The following is a 23,925-nucleotide window of genomic DNA, read 5'->3' on the forward strand; positions in this document are numbered from 1 at the left end:
TATATGTTATGTCTATTTTTTCTTTTGCTGCTTTCAATATTTACTTTTTTTTATCTTTATTTTTAAGGAGCTTATCTGTTTGGACCTACGTTTGGTCTCCTTTATATTTATTAAGATTTTCTGAATTTTTGGCTATGTGGTTAGACATCTTTTATCTATTCTATGGGGAGGGGTATAGCTATTATCACCTAAACTTTTTCTTTTGCCCCATTATCTGTCTCTTCTTTTTCTGTAATGTAATTATACAAATATTTTACCTGTTGCCATAATACCACAGTTATCAAATGCTTAGGTAGGTTCTTTTATTTTATTACTTTACCTTCTTGCTGTTGTTCAGAAAAAAATGTATATTGAATTTTTTTTTTAGACTACAGATGTATATTTTGTTGTGTTCAGCCCATTTAGAATTTGAATTTCTTAATTTCACATATTTTGTAGGTGAATTATAGATAAACTTGCATTTGTTTTTTCACAGGGTTTTTATTTTTCTATTGAAAATTCCCATCTATTTACATACACCTTGTTTTCTTTTTTGGTTTTGGAAAACAGTTAAATTACTTCTACCTTACTTGTTTCTGTGGTGCCTCAAATTTTTAGCCTCCCACTTACTGTTTTTTTTTTTTACAGGATTCCTTAGAATATCATCCTGCAAATGATGAGTTTAAGAATCAATGAAGCATATAATGAGTATTTGTATATAGATTTGGGCTTCCCCACTGTGAAATGTTACTTTCAACATCTGATCATTCTTACAGTCTTGAAGCACAATCACTTCCTTTCATCCCACAAAGATTGCTGCTTTCTACTTGAACTTCATTCCCTCCTGTGCCTCAATAAAGTGGGAGTTGCACCTAGGGCGAAATTCATTAAAATGTGAAGCTCTCCTGCTTTACTTAATTTCATTTCAAGGGTCAGGTGCTTTTCACAAGTTTGAACAATTAAAAAAGCATTTATTTTTTCCAATGCTCATGATTTTATTAGCAACTAGATACCTGATGCATGAAGATTTGTACAGAATGGGCCTTCCTTCCCACAGCCTTTGCTCCAGCCTGGAGCTGCCTTTCTGCTTTCCCATGCTGCCCAGAGCGGCTGGGGTGGCATGAAACACCTGTGTCCTGCCCACCTGTGCATGCAAATTAACCCGCCATCTTTGTTGGGTTGATTTGCATACTCGCTCCTGATTGGCTGGTGGGCGTCGTAAAGTTATGGTCAATTTGCATCTTTCTCTTTTGTTAGTGTAGATGTGGTTTTATAAAAGCAACTCCACCAATATGAAGAATAGAACTCATATATTCAGTTTTCACCAACTCTTCTACACTAATAAAAGAGAACCATGCAAATTAACCATCATTCTGCTATACCCACCAGCCAATCAGGAGTGAATATGCAAATTAACCCAACTAAGATGGTGGCCACTACAGAGCTGGGGTGAGCAGGAGGCTTGGGTTGGTGATGGAGGAAGCCAAGCTTCCTGCTCTCCCTGGCCAGCCCTGTCCTCCACTCAAGGCTACCAAGTTTTAATGATAGAAGATAAATAAATCCCAGTTACCTGCTTCTAGCTGGCCCTGGCATCCACTCAAGGAGGCATTGAAAAATAAAGAAAAAGAACAAAAGCCCCTTACCCAGGCTGGTCACACCTCCGTGGGGTGAGGGTCCCTGCTAGTGGGCTTGGCCAGCCTGTAAACAGTCATCAGCCCTCACCCAGGCTGGCCAGACATCCCAGTGGAGACCCCAACCCTGAAGGGGGTGTGGCCAGGTTACAAACAGCCCTCAACCCGTCACCCAGGCTGGCCACACCCCCATGGCCCAATCCCTGTAAATGGGCAGTGGAGCACCCTTCAAGGGGTCCTAGATTGGAGAGGGTGCAGCCTGGGCTGAAGGACAACCCCGCCCCCATATATGATTTTGTGCACCAGGCCTTTATAATATAAAATACTTTCCTTATACTGTGAGGAGTATTATCCATGTCCTTCATCAAATTCTGTGACAATTGGCAGTCAGGCAGACATCTTGAGGATCTTTCTCTGGGTAATCTTTTTGTTACTCTTCTTTTACTCCTGGTGGCAATCAAGGTCTCAATGATTATTCATTGTTTTTGTTTGCTATTGTTATAGACTTGTGCCTTATCTATAAGAAAGTTCTGTCAACTTTCAACTCTTTTTAAAAAAATATATTTTATTGATTTTTCACAGAGTGGAAGGAAGAAAGATGGGGAGCTAGAAACATAGATAAGAGAGATACATCAACCAGCTGCCTCCTGCACACCCCCCACTGGGGCTGTGCCACAACCAAGGTACATGCCCTTGACCGGAATCAAACCTGGGACCCTTCAGTCCTTAGACCAACACTCTTTCCACTGAGCCAAACTTGTTTCAGCAACTTTCAACTCTTAAATTTAAAAAAGTCACACATACTATGCTATCTACTCCCACTGTCTACCTCTGCCCCATACACACATACACACTTATTTTTAGGTATTAATTTGTTCTTAACCAACCAGAATGATGTATTTTAATTAAAGTTTTGAGGCAAGTGTCCTGCCCAGCACTTTTCTGCAAGGGATGATTATGTAATTTACTCAAGGCTATTTAAGGTCCTGTTCAAGGCATTTTAGAATTGAAACAAAGTTTTTAATTCCCTAAAGGAAAACTGGACATATATAGAGTCTATGGCTACAACCTCATAAAGAAATTTCTGGTGAGGAATGAAATTATCATAGAGAAATTGGAATAAATGAGAAACAAATTGATAGTTTCTGTTGCATTTCCACCTAATTTTAGCAATTATTTGAGCTCATTTATCTCCTTGAAACTTTATTTTCCTTTGTATTGCCTAAACTGGTTCAAATTGGTTTTCTGTGTCACGCAATCAAAAGAGAGTCCTCAACTTTATATTTACACAATTAACTTACTCTTTTACAACTATATATATATGACACACTCATTCATTAATCCCATTGCCCAACTGGGGAAGCAAAGGAAGAAGACATTCCAGTGACTACCCCACTATCAGTAAAGAGTAAGACACCATGGAGTTTTATTCTGAGGTAAATGCTTGTGGTTAAGAATAAAAAACAAAGAAAAAATGTAGAACTTCAGGGGGGGAAAAAGCTATTTTTTGATCTGTATTATTTCTGACCTGCAAATTGCTTACTTCCTACTGTTTCTAACCCACTTATTTGCATAAACCCTGATTATTTTCAGTGTAGCTCTTCCATTGCTATGCTTAATTAAAGGACATGATTAATTGAAATTGTGACAGTTTATCCCTACTCTTACTTAATTTCAAATGGTAGTAGACACTGAATTGCAACTATTTCTGTAACTATCTGAAGGTAGTGGTTAATTTTACTTTCTTGACCAATACTTTGATCATTATTGCTTTAATTAAGCTTTCCATCCACCTGATTCAGCCATTGTATACTCAAGAATTGAACTTATTCTGCAAATTACTATGACTGTGTTTTTATATAACCACTATAATAGAGAATTAGCAGCCTACTATGTATTAGCAGTTTCCACAGTTGAACAACTTCAAAATAATAACCCGATATACATAATTGTAGGGATTACATATAATAATTGATATTTTGTACGCTCACTATTGATTGGTGTTGCACTCTGGCATTTTTTTTCACTTTCCAGTTTAAGTAGCTGGTAAAGTGTAATAAGCAAATACACCTTCAGTATCCAAATTGCCAAAGAAACACCTTGAGCTTATTCACTGCAGTGACACCCAACCAAAGTGGCTCTAAACATGCAGCAGAATGAGAACTGAATGACCATTGAATCGATCACAACAGGTTATGCTTTTGTAATGAACACTCTCAATGACTTAAAATAACAACAATTTACTTTTTCAACTATGTCACGAGAGGAATAGCATATTATACATCAGGATAACAAAAGACTACACTAGAGTATAATGCCAAGTGTTGTAAAGGATGTGAGAAAGAGAAACTTCATACACTACTCTCAGGAGTATAAATAGCTAAGTCATCTTGGAAAGCCATCTCCCCTTTTCTATTGCAGTAAAATGTGTGCTTGCTCTGTGGTTCAGTGATTTCACTTCTTGGTATATACTCCAGAGAAGTCTCCCAAGGCCTATTAGAATGCATACATAATTCTGATAATAGAAATGAAATATTTATAGTATTATACTCTTTATATAAATTACATCATTTATCCCACAACTATATTATATATTTAACAAGATTATATATACTTTAAAATACCTATATGAAACACATAGTACAGTTTTTATAGAAAAATGGGGAATATGAGTGGTGATGAAAGATGAGAAAATTCAGCCCTAACTGGTTTGGCTCAGTGAATAGAACGTCACCCTGCAGACTGGAGGGTCCCAGGTTTGATTCCCATCAAGGGCATGTACCTTGGTTGTGGACACATCCCCAATATGGGGTGTGCAGGAGGCAGCTAATCAATGTTTCTCTCTCATTGATTGATGTCTCTAACTTTCTATCCCTCTTCTCTGTAAAAAATAAAAAAATATATTTAAAAAAAAGATGAGAACATTCAAAGATAAAATGTCCTATGCTAAACTAATGATAAAAAATGCTATAAAGCCTAAACCAGTTTGGCTCAGTGGATAGAGCGTTGGCCTGCGGACTGAAAGGTCCCGGGGTCGATTTCGGTCAAGGGCATGTACCTTGGTTGCAGGCATATCCCCGTTGGGGGATGTGCAAGAGGCAGCTGATCAATGATTCTCTCTCATCAATATTTCTAACTCTCTATCCCTCTCTCTTCCTCTCTGTAAAAAATCAATAAAATATATATTTTTAAAAGTGCTATAAAGTAAGAAATATAATTTACTAAATTATTTGACCTATCATCAAATCAGAATTTTAAAAAAGATAGGGGATCAAAATAATCTCTAAGGACATTTTTTGGGGGTCCTAATCATCTTTGGTCTATATGACCAAATAAATAGGAGAACTTTATTTCTGGACATGACTTTCACGGGTCAATATATTTTCTACACTGAGGGCATCAATTTATCTATCTCAATATTAGAAATTTAATTTTTACTTTCTACTAGTCATTGGGGTATAAAAATAAATAAAATTATTGTTTTATCCCTATATAATTGAGATAATATAACCCAGGAAAAAATTAGAAGGTGTGATAATAATAATAAAACATTAACAAACTAAAATGTGATATAAGTGATAAAATATCAGATTGGGTTAGGTGAGAGACAAATATAGAAATTTGAATTTTATAAAGCAATGTCAGTGGTTTCTGTGGAGATGTTTTTGCATCCACATGCACAGAACCCTCCTTCATTGTTTCTAATTTAGCTACATATCTATCCACCCATCTCTCCACCCATGCAGCTATGTAATAATATTAACTGATACCTTACTAAACCCTGGAAAAATGTGCCCTGGGTCATACATATAAGTAATACCTAAAACAGCCAATGAAGCTGTTAGTCTAGCCTCATTATTGGAATTAAGAGATGGCCACAGCCTTGGAAACAAGCCAGTTGGTCTCTCTGTTTTTCTCTATACATCTGAGTAGGCCTATAGTAAAAGGCTGAATAGAGCTAAATAGTTAGCCTTATGATAACAGGAAATATTTCCTAGAGGAGACACATTTTATCTGAAATCTGTGAAAAGATCAGATGAGGCAAGTGTAAATGAAAACAACTCTGAATAAACATTTCCATCTGCCAGTTCCTTTAAAACTAATTTGTATTCAGAGAGATTCACTTGTTAAAGTTCATTTGTAAATTCTAACAATAGATAAATTTTATTAAATATCTAATTTAGCCATGTCTTTGTGTTTGAAAGAGGTTTGATTTGCAGTAACAGTGATCAGCTTATACTTGGAACCTAAGAACATAGAAATGTAGAAAAATGAATATTGACAAATGTTTGAAAGAAGAAAGATGAATTGCAATTACAGAACTTTGTGTCCCCAAAGTGAAAAGAAGGATGCCCAGTTTTTTTGTTTAGTAAAATGGAGAAACAAATTGCATACTTATGCTTAGATTTTTGAGACTACTTTGAGTATATTTATTTTTCATCAAAAAATATGTTGTTTAAAATTCTATACCAATATATGGATTGGTTATTATCTTAGACCTAACTTCCTTAAATTAAGGAAACATGCAAATGAATATCATTTATGTACATACTACTCAGATGTTGTATAAGAAATTAGAGACACAAGTGAACAACAATTTCAGTAAATGATTTCTGATGCAGTAGCATCATCTCCACTGTCAAGTGTCACTGATGTTAGTGTGACAAACACGGTGCTTGTATTCAGCAGATGCAACATAGTGCTTCCGTGGGATGGGTTCTGTGACATCCGTTTTGTCATTGTTTATTGCTCTGGGCCTCATTCTCAGGGCTCCCCACAGTTTCTTGGAGCTACAAAATATTATAATAAATATTATAATTGTTTAAATTAACTCTCTATTATATTTCCGCTGCTTTAAACTAAAAAAAAATAAATAAAATAAAAATAAATAAATAAATGTAGTAAGTCTGAGCATGGCTTCCTCATTTTATGTCAATTGCCTACCATTTCTATGCATTGCTTCTTGACTTTTTTATTAGTTGTCTTATTATGGATAGTAATCCACTCTCTCACACCCATAGGAAATGCTTTATCTCTATCAGTATCACAACTTGGTTTATTTTCTTAATTAGAATGTAAAATTCTGTAAACCATTTGCATAGTTTAACTCAGATTGAAGATCATGCATGTTAGCCAAATTGCTCCTCTCCTCTATGTGCAGTTTGGTATATTTCTTATTTTTCTTCACTCATTCATTCTTAACTGTAGAAAGAACATAAATATCCTACTCTCCTTAATCTCCTTAGAATAGGGAACAGGCAACATCCATTGTTTGGAGCAAACCATTTTTTTTTCCTTTCTAACTCTCACTATAAAACTAACTTTGAATAACTATGCAGTCTCTTAGGAGAAATACTTTACATATAGTATGACCCACTGAATTATTGAAAGTGCCTTCTATTTACATGAGTGTTTTAAAAATTATTTTCACATATTTTTCTTTTGGTTTTCTTAGCCTCATGACAGTTTTATGATATAGTCAAGGATAGCATTATTACATTAACTTTGAAAATAATAGCATAAAATTTTTGAGAAAATAAAACTAAAGTTTATATAGTTTGGAAATAAGTATGAAGATTTTAGTTTTTCAAATGTTATTCTTTCTGTTAAATTTTTTAGAAGGCAGGAATTATATGTATTTTAATTAAATATTAAAATAAAGTGAAACTTCTCATAGTATAACTACCTTCATTTGTTTTTGCCACTGTCTTCTCTACCATTTATCTATACTTTTTTGAGAAGTTCAGTTCAGGTATATTGAAACAGTATTCTTTTCCTTAAATTTCCAAGTACTATATAATAACTTTTATTTTTATGAGCCATTTGGTACAGAGATGCTGACATCATGCCCCATCTCCTCCTAATATTTGTGTGTAGTTCCTACAAAGATATTATCCTATATAAATCACATTGTAGCCATCAGATCAGGAAATTAACAATAACACATTACTACTATCCTATATAATAAAAGCTTAATATGCTAAGTGTCCGACCGTTCACTCAACCATTGGACTAGTTGCTATGATGTGCACTGACCCAAGGGCAGATGCTCTAACAGATAGGTTAGCTTGCTGCTGGGGTTTGGTGACCCAGACTGGGCAAGATTGGGCCTGGCATGCCCTGGAGCCCTCCTGGGGTCTCTCCCTGGCTGGTCAACCTCCTGCAGTCCTTCCCCAGCTGTCCAGACCCAATCAGGATTGGACGAGATGGGCCAGACACGCCCTGGATGAATCCTTGCACTGGGCCAGTTTCAGCCCAATCCCCACAGGCTAGGCCGAGGGACCCCACCGATGAACGAATGTGCACTGGGCCTCTGGTCTGCTTATAAAATCCTGTTCGATTTTCTTCAGTGGTCCCTAGAATGTGTATATAGGAAAATATCTCATCCAGAATCTCCTGTTACATTTAGTTTAGGATTCTTCAATTTCCTTTGATCAAACTTTACTCAGTTTTCATAATTATGAGGATGACAGGCAATATGGGTTATAAAATGTCATCCATTTTGGGTTTGTCTGATATTTTTTTAGAATAATATTCAAAGCTTTGCCCTTTGGCAGGAATATTACAGGCATACTGGTATATTCTTCTCATTGCCCCTTATCTGATTGCGTGCAATTTGGTTTGTCCATTACACAGCTCCCCTATTAAGGTAGTATCTGACAGGATTCATCATTAGAAAAGCATTTTGGGTTCCTTTTGTAATTAAAGATTATATGGTATATAAGTACTTTTATACTACATATATATCCTATTCTTCATCAAACTTTCAAATGATTCATTTATTCTTTTATATCCCTACAGTCTCATGGATTTCTATTTTATTCAAAGAGTATACATTTTCATTATCGTTATTTATTTTGGTGCTGAATTTAGCCAGTGTGACCAGCTTGAAGCTAGCTTCTTTGCCTCTTCCTGTCTTCATTATTTTTTTTGTTTTATTTTGTGTTGTTTTAATGCTCACCCGAGGATATTTTGCCATTTTTAGAAAGAGTGAAAGAGAAAGGGAAAGACCGAGAGAAATATTCATGTGAGAAAAACACATCAATTGGTTGCCTCCTTTACATGCCCTGACAAGGGCCCAGGATGGGGAGGAGCCTGCAACTAAGGAATATGCCCTTGACCTGAATAGAATATGGAACCCCTCAGTCTGCACGCTGATGCTCTATCCACTGACCCAAACAGGCTAGGGCTATTTTTGCATGTCTTAGCCCTTTAGCCCAGTCATAAGTGCCAGGTTCAACTTGTACTTTAACATCCATCGTCCTGATGGTGTCCACTTTTCTGATGAGTCTTAGTTTCTTCTAGTGGAGAGTGGTAATCAGAGACCAAGGCCTTGGTATGAGAGTTTGCTGTTGCTCCTGGGGTGTTGCAGCTCAAGGATCTCTTAGTGGACAGAGCTAGTGTATAATGTATGTATGTATGCTTGTATGTGTCTGTATATGTTTAAGTGTGTATGTACACATTTGTATTTATATTTATCGGTTTATCTATTTTCCTTCTAATACCATTTATTCACACTGATATATTCAAATCCAATCACTCAAATTTCATTTTTTATTTTGTTCCTTTTTACATCTGTATATATCTGGTCCCAATTACACACATACACACACACACACACACACACACACACACACACACACAATCTCTTTGTATGAAACTGGTTTCTCTTTGCTCTCACCTTCCCATCCCCGCCCTACAATTAGAAATGCTTCTAAACACACTCGGATTTGGACATGCTGTGCTAGGGAGTCCCCATTCATAGACCTCTGCCTCAGACCATTCAAACTGACACTTTCATAGACTTCCCACTTATGGATGTGCTCTCTCCAGAGTCAGGTTCTGACCTCTTGCAGCAGGTCAGCATCACATCTCACTCCTCACCCCCCATCATGTGAAAGGCTAGCCTAATAGTTATTGGACTAAATTTTTCATAAAGAGAAAAGGAAGGTAGAAGGAACATATATTATGTCATACAATTACAACTAACAACAATAGGATGAACAATACCATGGTAATAGTTTATTTGATTTTCTTTGGTTTTGTCTCCTGAATCACTGTTTCTTAAAGGTTAATAGAATTGTGCTTTAGAACTCTCATTTTTTGAGTTTTCAATATGAATAGATGTAATTATAGAGACTGAAGTTAAAGACTAAGTTTTGACCTCTGTAGTAAAATCTTCTGCAGAACATGAACATAAGAATTATAGCTATAATAATAAAGCAATTATTAATATTCCTGAGAAATTAATACATAAGTATTAATGTGACACTATACATATTTCAGAGGAAAAGCTATAAGTTTAAGTTAGAGCTTTAATCAACTAATATCCATACTAAAATAATAAAAATGTCACTTTGTGTTAAAATTAATTTTTTAAATGGAAATAAATGTTACATCCATTAGGAAAACCTATACTGAACAAAATAAACAAGATTAAACTCTTAACATGAAGCTTTAAGCAAAATATTGATTAAGGCCCTAACCAGTTTTACTCAGTGAATAGAGCGTCGGCCTGCTGACTCAAGGGTCCCAGGTTCGATTCCGGTCAAGTGCATGTACCCAGTAGGGAGTGTGCAGGAGGCAACTTGTTAATGTTCTCTCTCATCCTATGATTCTAACTCTCTATCCCTTGCCCTTCTTCTCTGTAAAAAATCAATAAAATATATATATTTTTAAAAAGGTTGACTAAGGAATGCCAAGTGAAAGATGCTTACCAATTTAAAACTGAGCAGACATCTGAATTCATCTTAATTGACTGATTTTATTGGAGTGAAATTGGTTAATGAGATTATATAGGTTTTGGGAGTACAGATCAATAATACATCATCTGTATATTGTACTGTGTGTTCACCACCCCAAGTCAGGTCTCCTTCCATCACCATTTATTCCCCTTTACCCTCTTCTGCCTTTCCCTCTGGTAATCACTATAGTGTTGTATGTATTTATGAGTTGGGTGTTGTTGTTTTTTTGTTGGTTTTTAATGTATTTTGATCGATTTCAGAGAATAATGAGAGAGAGAGAGAGAGAGAGAGAGAGAGAGAGAGAGAGAGAGAGAGAGAAACATCAATGATGACAGAATCATTGATTGGCTGCCTCTTGCATGCCCTTGACTGGGGGTAGGCCCACAACCTGGTCATATGCCATGACTGGAATGGAACCTGGGACCCTTCAGTCCTCAGGTCAATGCTCTATCCACTGAGTCAAACCAGCTATGGCATGAATTGTTTGTTTTTTTCTTTGATTAATCCTTTCACATTTTCAACCCAGTTCTCAATCCCCTTTGCCTCTGACAGCTGTCAGTCTGTTCTCTGTATCTATGAGTCTGTTCCTATTTTGTTTGTTAGTATATTTTGTTCACTTCAAACTGCAAAATCTTACATGCTTTTGTGTAACTTCAGATTTTTTAATTTTTCTTTTACATCAGTATTGTTTCCTTTGGTCCTTCAAGAAGAAGATTCTGAATAGGAGTTAATAGTTTAAGTAGTTTATTGGTACTAACTCCAGGGCAGGGGTCTTCAAACTACGGCCCACGGGCCACATGCGGCCCGCAGAGGAGTCTGATCCGGCCCGCCAGGATTTTTGGGCAGTGAGTGCAGCCGAGGTGTTACAGTAGGAATTAGTAGTTCATATAGTCCGGCCCTCCAGCTCTCTGAGGGACCGTGATCTGGCCCCCACTTTAAAAAGTTCGAGGACGCCTGCTCCAGGGAAAGTTGAAGGATATGGGGTGAAGCTAAATTGAACAAGATAAACCTTTTCTGACACATGGGAAAGAAAAGAAAGGTGGAGAAGGACTGGGCAAGGCTTCAGTCCATGATAAAGATCTGAAAGCATATCAGATCACCCAGTGGGCAGTTCTGAATCAAAGATGATCCAGTAGTGAAATCTTGTATTGCCCTAATCTGCCCACAGTGCTCAGCCATTGGTTGGAAGCTGCCAATGAAGACATGTTTTAGGCTCATAAATCGAACCTTATCCCTAAGGTCTGAAACTGAAGCTGATCAGGTAATTACACTCATCTCTAAAGTTAATCCGAAAGTTCTTTCTCAAAAGGAGATCCAAGTCTACATTTCTATGACTGCCTGAATAAATTTATTTGAACAAAAACTTTTAAAATTCATCAGTTCATCAAAGTGGCAATTTATTCCTCAGATTCATTCAGTGCATAGAAATGTCAAGCCTTCAAGATATTATGATTAACAAGTTATTTATTTTTCTCAAGAAGCTTAAAATCTGACTGTAGGAAAATAACAATAAAGAAGGCAATTAGAATAGATGGTGGCAGATGGTTATAAGGTTAGATGTAGGAAATTCTGTCAAAATAAGGATTGAGTTCCTAACTCGGGAATCCCCAAGACTTTTTAGAGTAGGTGTAAATAAACTGAACTCTAAATTAAGCAGAACATATTTAGTCTAAGTAGTGATAGATTGAAAAGGTATATGCGAAATATTTTAGAATAAATGTCACCTTTAACTTGGCTTATTATATTTAGAACTTAAATCAGACTATATGCATAGATCTACCTTTTCAAACCCCAAATCACTCAAAAGTAACCATGATTTTCCCCCCAAAATAAATTCATAATAGCTTAAAAATGAGAAAATATAGCATCAGCAGACCAGAAATTAGAAGCAGTTCTCAAAAGTAGGAAGCAGAAAGGATCAAATTAATAAAAGTACTGGGAAATCAAAGCTCTGCTTGTGCTAGAGTATATTGTAATGACAGAGATGGCAAAATTACAGTCTCAGAGCAAGCCAAGTCCAGAGTAACAGGTAATGTCAGGGGCTACAGTCAGGGAATTAGCTCAAAAAGGGGCCTGACCCAGGACTACTACTGCCTTCCTTAGTCCCAATATGCATAAGGCTTGAGCTCAATAGCCAGTATTACTTGCATGCTAATGGAATTAACTTTTATGGAGAGCTTTTAGTGCAATATGGACCAAACACAGTGAGAAATTATAATATGATATATTTCCACTTTAGTATTTGCTTTCCTGTCCTAAAACATCAAGTATCCTTACATAGGTAAACTTGTAAACATATGCTTATCATATCTACAATATGACCACAGTGAGTCTAACACTGTTAATATCTTGGTGTATCATTCCACCAAGTTACTAATAACATGTTTTTTAAGTTACTAATAATGTAAAATCATGTTTAAATGCACTTTTTTCTGTAGACACTTGTGTCATTTAACAACATATCTTGCACATCATTTTAATACCCTGATTCCCCGAAAATAAGACAGTGTCTTATATTAATTTTTGCTCCCAAAGATGCACTAGATCTTATTTTCAGAGGATGTCTTATTTTTCCATGAACTAGGTCTTATTTTCAGAGGATGTCTTATTTTCAGGGAAACACGCTACTAGAGGCCTGATGCACAAAGATTCTTTCAAGAATAGGCCTTCTTTCCCTTGGCTGCTGGCACCACCTTCACTCTGGCTGAAGCCACCTTTCCACCTTCCCACACAGCCCAGAGGCCCTGTGTATTGCCAAATGCTGTGTCTTCATCATGGTGATGATGCAAGTGTCCCACTCCACCCATCTTTGTTGGGTTAATTTGCATACTCACTCCTAATTGGCTGGTAGGCTTTGCACCGGTATGGTCAATTAGCATGCTACTCTTTTATTAGTGTAGATCATTCATGTAGTAAGCCAATACATAGAGCCCCTACTATGTGTCAGGAACTATTCTCAGCACTTTGTATACAAAAGGGATTTTAAAATACTCTCTTCTTTGGCACTTACACAATACATGGATAAATTGTATGTTGCATAATTCACAGATTAAATATTTTACAAGTTATAAGTGCTATAGTAATAAAAATAGATGAGATTAGTTGGATTAGTTGTGGGGAAATTAAAATCTTACCTGTGATGATCAGAGCAGACTTAACTAAGGAGGTAACATTTAAAGGAGGCAAGTGGTCAAGGCATGCAAGTAACTGGGGAAAGCCAATGTGACATCTGCAGCAATCATCACAAAGTCTAAGATAAGGGTGAACCCAAAGTGTCCATCTCTTTTTGCTTTCCTTTATTCTTCCACTTTTCTTTCGTCAAAGAATAAGAGAGAGACAGATGCTTGTTCTTGGAATCTACAACAAGGAAAATATATGGACTTTTATCTATGACATATAGCTTTTGGTTCCATATATTTTCAGAGTAACTCTGAGTCCTGATTTATGAATAGTGACTCATGCTTTTTGTTTATTGAAGAAAGACTAGTGGATATGAAACTACAATAGAAATACAATTTACCAATCACTTAATATAATTTTAAATGTAAATGTTTCTCTAAGAAATATATTTGTCTTATGTTCTGACATTTAAAGGATTATTATTTGAAACTGGTGCTAGAGAACTGGTGTTGCAGATTTGCTTTGTGCTCACAGCAAATAGCAATAAATTATATAATCTAACAGGAATTTCACTTTAATCAAGGCATAAGCTGAATTTTCTCTATAATCTGCAGACAGGAGGTCCCCAAAGCACTATCTGCACATCTCTTTTTAAAGTAACTTCTTATACAGAGCAGAACTAAATGTCACTCTTGTCTCCAACCATTTATGGGATAAGTTCTAGTTGTATTTTAATTTATAAAATTGAAACTTACAGTTCCTAAGTAAAATATTGAATTTTCTGATTCCTCCTATTTTTCAACCTCCAAGATGTTCATACTAATTATCGATATTAACTATAATTTTGGGTTTAGGACATAAACATTAACGTCTTTTCTACTGTACACCATCTAACATAAATATCTTGAAATTAGTAAATGTAGATAGTACAGTTCCTTAGTTTTCAATCTTTGATGTCTTTGCATCTATTTTGTTTGTTAGTTTAGTTTGTTCATTAGATTCCACCTATAAGTGAGATCATGTGACACTTGTCTTTCTCTGACTGGCTTATTTCACTTAGCATAATACTCTCTAGGTCCTTCAGTGCTGTCTCAAAGAGTAAGAGATCCTTTTTTTTAATTTTTAAACTCTATGGTATAAATGTGCCATAGATTTTTTTATCCACTAATCTACTGATGGGCATTTGGGCTGTTTCCATAATTTTTTTCTGATTGGTGTTTCGGGTTTCTTAGGATATATTCTTAGAAGTGGGGGGAAAAAATAAAAGAAGTGGAATCACTGAATCAAATGGCAGTTCCACATTTAATTTTTTGAGGAAAGTCCATACTGTTTTCCACATCCTGTCAGCAATAGTCATTAGTTGTTTCTTTGATGGCAGCCATTCTGACAGGTGTGAGATGATACCTCATTGTCATTTTAATTTGCATCTCTCTGATGATTAGTGACTTTGAGCATTTTTTCATGATGTCTCTTGCCATCTGTTTGTCCACTTTGGAGAAGTGTCTATTTGGGTATTTCGCCCATTTTTAATTGGATTCTTTGTCTTTATTTTGTTACGAGTAAATTGTGTAAGTTCCTTATATATTTTGGATATTAACTCCTTATCAGATATATCATTACACTTTTATATGAGCATTAATATTTCACTGTTACAAATATAAGAATTACGATTCACTTGATTGTCCTAGTACTGCTTGCCACAAAAGTTCATCTTTCTTATATGTGATAGTCCTTATATTATTTCTATTTACTCCTTTATAAACCTTTATAAATTACATTGACTTTTTTGGAGAAAAAAAAGCAAGCAAAGAAGCTACTGTGACTGTTCATAAGAAATATATTGATGGCATACTATATTAAAATTAGCTATTAAATTATGATTTTATGGTTAAAGAAAATATTATAAAAATTGAAACTATTTAATGCTAAATCTACCCATCCTTAATGACATATACATGAAGATAATAACAAGCACAGTAAAAAAAAACCAAACCAAACATTATGTAGCACAGTTTTCTAGAAAATGATTCCCACTGGAATCTAACTGTGAATGCTCTATTTAAATCCCTTGTCCAATATAGTGGTTGCTCTCCTTACTATAGTACATTCTACTCCTCACTATTCCAAACCTGTAGTGCTTATTCATAGATTTAAAGCAAATAGAATTTTGGAGTTGGATAGTTTATAGTCCTATGTCAGTGGTCGGCAAACTCATTAATCAACAGAGCCAAATATCAACAGTACAACAATTGAGATTTCCTTTGAAAGCCAAATTTTTTAAACTTAAACTTCTTCTAAAGCCACTTCTTCAAAATATTATAGATTCACCTAGGCCGTGGTATTTTGTGGCAGAAACACTCTCAAGGAGCCAAAGAGCCGCTGTGGCTTGGGAGCCACAGTTTGCAGACCATGGTCCTAGTCTTTCATTTAGCAAATAATAGAATTTAGATCCATAGCTATTAATTTGATTTCTAAAGTTTAGTTCTTCACAAATCTCATAGTACAGCTCTGTTTTGCATCTCCTTAGGACATGGTCTCTCTACTATGACTGAGTCAGCTCTCTGGGTCACAGATCTGGAACTAGCTTGTGCTGTATTTCATTGTTAGACATCTACTTAGAATATATCTTTAATCATAATAATTTTAGTATTTATCCTTCACAAGTAATAGCACTAAATCAACATGCAAAGGTGAATATTGCATTATTTGTAATAATGGTAAGATGTAAATAGTTCAAATGTCCATTATCAAGGGTACCTTAAATACATGTGGCAGAATAAAGAATGAAGCATTTCATTTTTTGATGACTCTGGAAGGCTTATAAAAATTTTTTCCCCCCCGGCAGATATAAGAAAAAAATAACATGAAAGGTAGACAGTCAACAAAGGGAAATAAATGACAAAATTATGAGGCTTATCCTACAAAGCACAGGAGCAATATATTTTTTTATCAAGGCAATATAACTTGATAGTATGATCTCCCATCCATTTCAATCAAGTAGTTCTTTCTGTAATGGATTCACTAGTAAGTATATACACAGAATGATAGAAAAAGGAAGGTGAATGATCAACAGGAAATGTTAGGACGTTGCATGGAAAAAATGTGTATTTATGTTTCATTGAATCCAGTAGAACTCAAATCCTCAGTACAATAATAATATGTACCATATAAATTAGTCCAATTTTCTACTTTGATGAGAATAATGTATTTTAGTTTGTGAGTTTAGTGCAAATATTAGCTGTCATATGAACATTTTATGTCATTTAATAGCTATCAATGATTTTTTAAACTTCTTTTTTTTATTTGTTTCTTAAATTCTTACAACAAATCTATTAGATAAAAAATAATTTAAAATTAACTGAATATGAATATTAGGAAAAAGTTCACTTGGGATACTTGGAATTTAAATGATGTATTATATGTTGGAAAGGGATTTGGGTTTAACCTATTGACTAAGATAAATTATATTTAAGTAACTAGAGGCCCAGTGCATGACATTCGTACACTGAGGGGGTGGGGGAGGTCCCTTAGCCTGGCCTGTGCCCTTCTCACAGTCTAACAGGGAATGGGCCTAAGCTGGCAGGTAGCAATCCTTAGTGCTGCTATGGAGGCGGGAGAGGCTCCCGCCATCACTGCTGGGATCACTAGCTGTGAGCCCAGCCCAGGGCTTCTGGCTGAGTGGTGCTTCCTCTGTGGGAGCATACTGACCACCAGGGGGCAGCTCCTGCATTGGGCGTCTGCCCTCTGGAGGTCAGTGCATTATAGTAACTGGTCGTTCCGCCATTCAGTCAATCTGCGTATTAGCCTTTTATTATATAGGACATTATTTAAAAATATAAGGTTTATATTGAAATAATGAAAAGAGAAATAGAAGATCCTATTTACTGAAACTAAATATATAAAAGAGATTAAAGTATAATAAGATTTTCCATGTCCTAATTTTAGAAAGTATCTTTTTGCAAGGCAAGAAGACAAAAAATAATCAAGCAAATCATATAGCCTTTCTCTTTAATTTAAAGGGATTAACCAGTGTTGTTAATGAACATCATGCCTCCAAAAAACAAAAATAAATTGTGTGTTATGCAAAATAAAATGCCCTTAAGGATAATCTTACTCATAATGTAAACAATACCATATTACTTCAAAGAGAGTAATAAATCTATAAAAACATACTACCAGTGCTGTCATATTTCTCTTGTCCTTTATTTATACTGACACTTGAACTACAGCCTTAAGTATCTATGGGACTGCATATCAATATTTAGTTAAGCCAGTTAATGAATATTCATCTAGTTTCTCCTTCCTAAGTAAGTGACTAATGTCCATTAAAACCTCTGTCTATATCTCAAAATACATTTTTTCCCTGTTCTGTTAGTGGGCCGTGCAAATAATCTAGAAGTTGCTGAAAGCTTTAATTCTAAGAAGTCAATGGACATAAAATTAATGTATATTTTTATTTTCCAATGAAATGTTCACAATTATATGTTTAAAATTAATTATGTAGCAACACGTATTTCACTTTTATTACTTTTCACCCCAACACCCCACCCCATAATCAACATTGTTTTAAGCATTAGAAACAATTTAATTTTTATAGGGAAGCCAATCAATCACAATGAAAAATGTTCATGTTTGTAAATTGATTGTTTAAATATTAAGGTTAAATTTTTTCATTCAATATTAAAAATGAATACCACAGATAGGAGAGAGAACTGTTTTACCAAAAGAGATTGAACTCATATTTATTAATTTTGTATTGTTAAAATTTTAAATATGGAGTAAAAATGTATTTTTATTGATTTCAGAGAGGAAAGTAAAGGGAGAGAGAGATAGAAACATCAATGATGAGAGAGAATCATCAATTTGCTACCTCCTGCACATACACACAAACACACACACACACACACCCCAAGATCAAGCCCACAACCAGTGACCTCTTGGTTAATTGGTCTATGCTCAGCCACTGAGCCACACCCACCATGCAATACCCTCTTTTTTATAGGAGAAATGTGAGAAGTAGCTGACTACATGAACATTTTGTACTAAATATTGACATCATCTGAGAGCAATGAGCTTTTGGGGGAACAAAATTTCATTCAAACATTTGTAGAAATCTGTGCAAAAAAATGTCAGGGCTTGACTCTTAGATACTAATAGACCATCACACACCACACTCTTCCCTGAACCTATTACCATTCCATTTCACATATAGCACTATCTACGTGTAAATAAAATAACCATTTTTTTGACTATTAACTTTTAAAAACTCTATTACTTTTGTATTGTTTTACTTAACTTGGAGTATGAATCTGAGAAAACATGAATGTTTTAGGAAGACCTTAAGAAAAAGATAAATTTTCATCAGCTATGCCTGGGGAGCGGCCAGAGTGGGGAAGAGAGCATCATGGGGGGGAAAAGAGACAGCTGGCCCTAGCCTGTTTGGCTCAGTGAATAGAGCGTCAGCCTGAGGACCAAATCGTCCCAGGTTCAATTCTGGTCAAAGGCACATACCTCTGTTGCAGGCTCCTCTCCTGCCCAGGCCCTGGTAGGGGCACATGCAGGAGGCAACCAATCCATGCAACACTCTCATGTTGGCATTTCTCTCTCTTTGTTTCTCCCCCTCCAACTCTCTCTGAAAATCAATGGAAAAATAGCCTTGAGTGAGGATTAAAAACATTAAAATCACACCTATAATACTTCAGTGACAAAGATAATAATAATAAAAAAAATTTATCTGCAGCCGAAGCTGGTTTGGCTCAGTGGTAAAGCATCCACCTGCAGACTGAAAGGTCCCAGGTTTGATTCCGGTCAAGGGCATGGACCTTGGTTGCAGGCACATCCCGGGTAGGGGGTGTGTAAGAGGCAGCTGGTCGATATTTCTCTCTTATTGACATTTCTAGCTCTCTATTTCTCTCCCTTTCTCTCTGTTAAAAATCAATAAAATATATTTTAAAAAAACTATCTGCAAAAGCATCCTCTTTTTACCTTAATTGTTTTATTGTATGTGTTTCCTCAAAGTGAGTGATTGTGTGTGTGTATGTGTATGTATTTACATATGCAATGTTTTCAGACAAGTGAGTCTGGAATCTGGCAACTATGGATTTGGATTATGATTCTTTGATTTCATAGTAACTGTCCAGTTGTTACAAATATTAATTTTCTAGACCCAAACATATACTTCAAAACTCAGTCAAATGGTACCTTTTCTGTAAGTTATTTTATAGCTCCAATTCATATTGTATATTTCTCAATGTCAATCTTGCTATTATACTATATACTGATTCGTGTAATAAGTCTAATTGCTCCATCCATCCTCTCTTCATGAAGACTGAGACCATATTTATTCTTCATGGTAACCTCAGAAACAATCACAGGCCTGGGCTAAGAAATAGCGACCTAAAAATAATAGTAAATTAATAAATTGTTGAGATGATAATAGACTATTTAGAATTAAAAGGTTATATAAGGTATTTTAAAAACAAAATACTTGTATAGAGTTACCAGAGCCGGATTTCATCCCTAACTAAATTACTAATTTTCTCTCTATTACTCTGTGAAAGTATGTGATGGGCTAATTATACCTAAATTATTTCCAGTTTTATATTCTGTAGTTTTGTACTTTTAGTATCTTGTTGAAAACTGAATAGCAGTTTTCTTATGTGACAATAATTGAGAACTTTATATTTAAAAGGAGGTAGATCCATTAATAATCAACAGAAAATATCAGTTACTTCTGAGGGTAAAATTCAGACTTTCTTTGAGTTTTAAATTCTCTGTGCAAAAGAGTTCCTCTGGTGTAAGCAGAGAATTTTACTCTGGCCTAAGCAATAGGCATGATTTATTGCAAGTGCTGGTTCAGACTGTTTCACAGGAATCCTCTGGTTAATGTTGCCAGTCTACATCTACAGGACTTGGTGACACTGTTATTAATCATTGGGTATCAAAGAAGGGTGAAAAGGAAGTGAGGAAGAAAACAGACTAGGTCTCTGAAAGGAAACTTTCTTATCTTAGCCTAATTATAATAGCCCTATTAAAAACTGAAGACCCAGGAAAGGCTTAGCAGAGAAAAGCACTAAAGAAAAATGGAATATTCTGTCCTTTTACATGCTTGAGTTACAATCCTAAGCAATTGTGTTTTCTTTGACTCGTTTGTAGAGAACGTTTCATACTTGTTATCTTGTCTTACTGTGTCTCTTGAGTATGGCATTTTAGGAGCACTTAGGGACCAGTTTCCTTCAAGTTATTGATTTAGCAATAGCTCATATATAGAACTTGAATCCATAGACTACAGTTGAAACTAAACAAAAACTCACTTAAGCTCCCTGCATTCAAAGGCAGAATTTGGGATAAGGACTCTTGGTTCTTTCATGAAGTCTTGCGCCTGAAATATGATGGTTCTCTGAGAACCATCAGGGGCAAACAATTAGTAGAACTTCATAACAGACTCAGTTTCTCCTGTTGCTTACTTTCGGTAGTGCAGTCTTTCACATCACAAGCTTTCTCTATCCTTTGCTGTCATGGTGGAACACATTTGACTGAGGACCTTGCATTTATAGGATACAAATTTGACCACAAGTAGGATCTGACCATCTGCTGTGCCCAACTCCAACATCCCCTGGGAAAGAACCTATGGTTAGCTTAGGTGTTTATCCTAGTTTAAGCAGTCACTTGGAGCTAGGCATGCACACAACATTGGCTCAGTGCAGACCCAACGTTCTGGGTTGTATAGGGAGATGTTCTTTCAATAAACAAACAAATCCATCAATTTAAATAAAGTAAAAATAAGATAGTGTTTAAAAGCCTAAGAAAATACCTAAGTATTTCTACTATAGAACTTTTAGAATCTTGAATATTTATTTTAAGACTTCACCCACTTTACTGAGTATTCTTTGAAGAGGAGACCTAACATTCAAGAGACATGTGAAATTACAAGATATTTAAAACCATTTAGGCTAATCCCCTTTTCCTCTCTCAAGCAAAGTTTATATAGGACAGTTCAATTCCCTTGTTCAAAGTTTACTATAATATTTATATATAGCCCTACTGTATTTAATATCTTTTAGAACAGTATGTAAGCTTTCAGTGGATTGCATTATTTAGTAATTTATAAGATAATTATTTTAAATTTGCAATTAAATAATATGAAAATTTAATTCAAAAGTTACATGCATAATTTTATTTAACCCTATTCTAGCATTTATTGACCTATTAACAATAGATTGATTCATTCATATATTGGTTGAATATTTTAAATCTCTACTAGTATTATGTATTTGCTAAACCTAAGGCTTCTCCCCAATAAATTATACTTTAAAATGAAAAGGATTATTGCCTTTATCAGGCTTTACTAACTTAGCAGTGAGTTTCTGAAAAGGCAGTAGGAAACCTTTTATATTTTGTCGACATCTCTACTCTGTGCAGTAAGTTTAGCTGAGGCAGAGTATGGCTAATGTAGTTCAGCAGAATACATACTTGCTCAGCTGTAAGCAGTCCTAAATTTCAGTTCTTGGGCAAAAAAAAAAAAAAAAAAAAAAAAAAAAAAAAAAAAAATGTTCTCTTTCACCATGCTGAAATTACCTCAAAATTAAAAGTTAAAAATTCAAAAATAATATTGGGATAGAGTCTAAATGTTACCTGATGCTAAGCCCTATCAGTAACATTCTATAATGTGAGTTTTTAATGTTTCATTATGACCACAATTAAGAAGTTTATACCTCTAGGTTTTGAGAAATAATTATTTGAAAAAGGATCTCAGAAATATCAGCTGTCCTTTCCAACATTATGTGATTGATTTCCTTGTCGGAATGTACATGGTCTTTGTCCTTAAAAGTATTCGTTTATATTTTGATACCAATTTTTTTCATCTTTAGGATCATGACATTGAAATTATAATATACTCTTTAATGTAGCACAATATCATGAAAACTTTTTAAAACACCAAAGGTTTAGTATAATTTTCATGGCTTTATATTATTCAATAACTTAAATATGCCAGCTTTTATTATCATAATCCCCATTCATTGTATGCTATATTGTATCTACTATTTCATGTTTAAAATAATTATGTAATTAATATGATGAATAAATTTATATGAGAATCTTTTATTTCACATTCAGTTAACAGATTACTCAGGTCAGATGTAGCAGCCATGTCTTAAGGCAACTCACTGCATTCTAGAATTTTTCCTTTACCTCTTCTATTCCTGCACAAGTCACATAATTCACATTGTGATGAGTTTTATGTATATCTTTGTAGTGAATTTAATATATGCTTAAAACATAGAGTTATTTCTTGTTTATTTTGGAGTTGAAACTACATGCCATTCATAAAGCTTCCATTTCCTTCTTAAAATTATTTTTACTGTATACCAATGGTTGATTTATACAAGTATAATTAATTCATTTAATTGTTATATAGCATTAATTCCTATAATGATATTCATATAATTTGCTTCAGATTTTCATTATTAAAATAATATTGCAATGAACATTTTTTACATAACTCTTTTCGAAAATAAAATTTTTAAATGTTTCATTTCATGTATCTTAAAGTGGAAATGGAGGCTTATTTGCATTCTCAATTTTTACTAGATGCTGTCATATTGCTCTACATCATGACTGTCAGGATAAAAGAATCTACCGTCATGGTAAGAGTTATATTTTTCTCTTTTTCACTGAAAGATGTTTGTTTCTTTTTTCTTTTATTTGGAGTTTTAAGATATATGTAATTGTACAAAGGAACAATTTTCTACTTACTGGTGATACTGGTATTTTTTTTTTTTTTTTTTACAAATTTTATTGGTGATTTTAAACTTGTCTTTTAAGAATTGTAGGTTATATATTTTATCCATTGCATGTTTTATCATTTTTAAATCAGTAAAAGTCCTTTATGCATTTAAAAACTAGACTTTTTGATTTTAAGATGTTGTTAATAATTCATCTTAGCCTTCTTTATTATTCTAAGATAGCTTGTTTTTCTGATTTGCTGGGAGGCAGGGACATTTACATGGTATTTAACATATAAAAACTTTAAAATCAATTAAAATGGCAATGCAAAAACACCTGAAAAGGAAGGACTTTAAAGATGGCTCACAAAGAATGAGCTGGAAATGACCAAGAACAACTTAAAAATGAAAGAAAATAATGGACACAAATAGAAGAAATCATACGATATTATTGTCTACTCATAAGCTCTTTAAAAACAGCTATTACATAGTAAATCCTAGTATAGTATGAGTGCAGACTTTGGGGTTATTTAGACCTTGTTCATTCATGGGTTTTTAGCACTTTTAGCTTAGTGGTTTTCTATAATATATTAAATTTCTTAGGGTCAAAATTTCCTTACTTTGGGTATAATTTTGCTCTATACAAGCAAAAATGGATATAATTTCACCAACATAACCAAGTTATATGAAAGGTTATATAAAAAGAGATATGTTTTGAGCATATAA

The sequence above is a fragment of the Pipistrellus kuhlii genome, unplaced genomic scaffold (genome assembly GCF_014108245.1).
Source record: "Pipistrellus kuhlii isolate mPipKuh1 unplaced genomic scaffold, mPipKuh1.p scaffold_m20_p_12, whole genome shotgun sequence".
NCBI classification, from domain to species: domain Eukaryota; kingdom Metazoa; phylum Chordata; class Mammalia; order Chiroptera; family Vespertilionidae; genus Pipistrellus; species Pipistrellus kuhlii.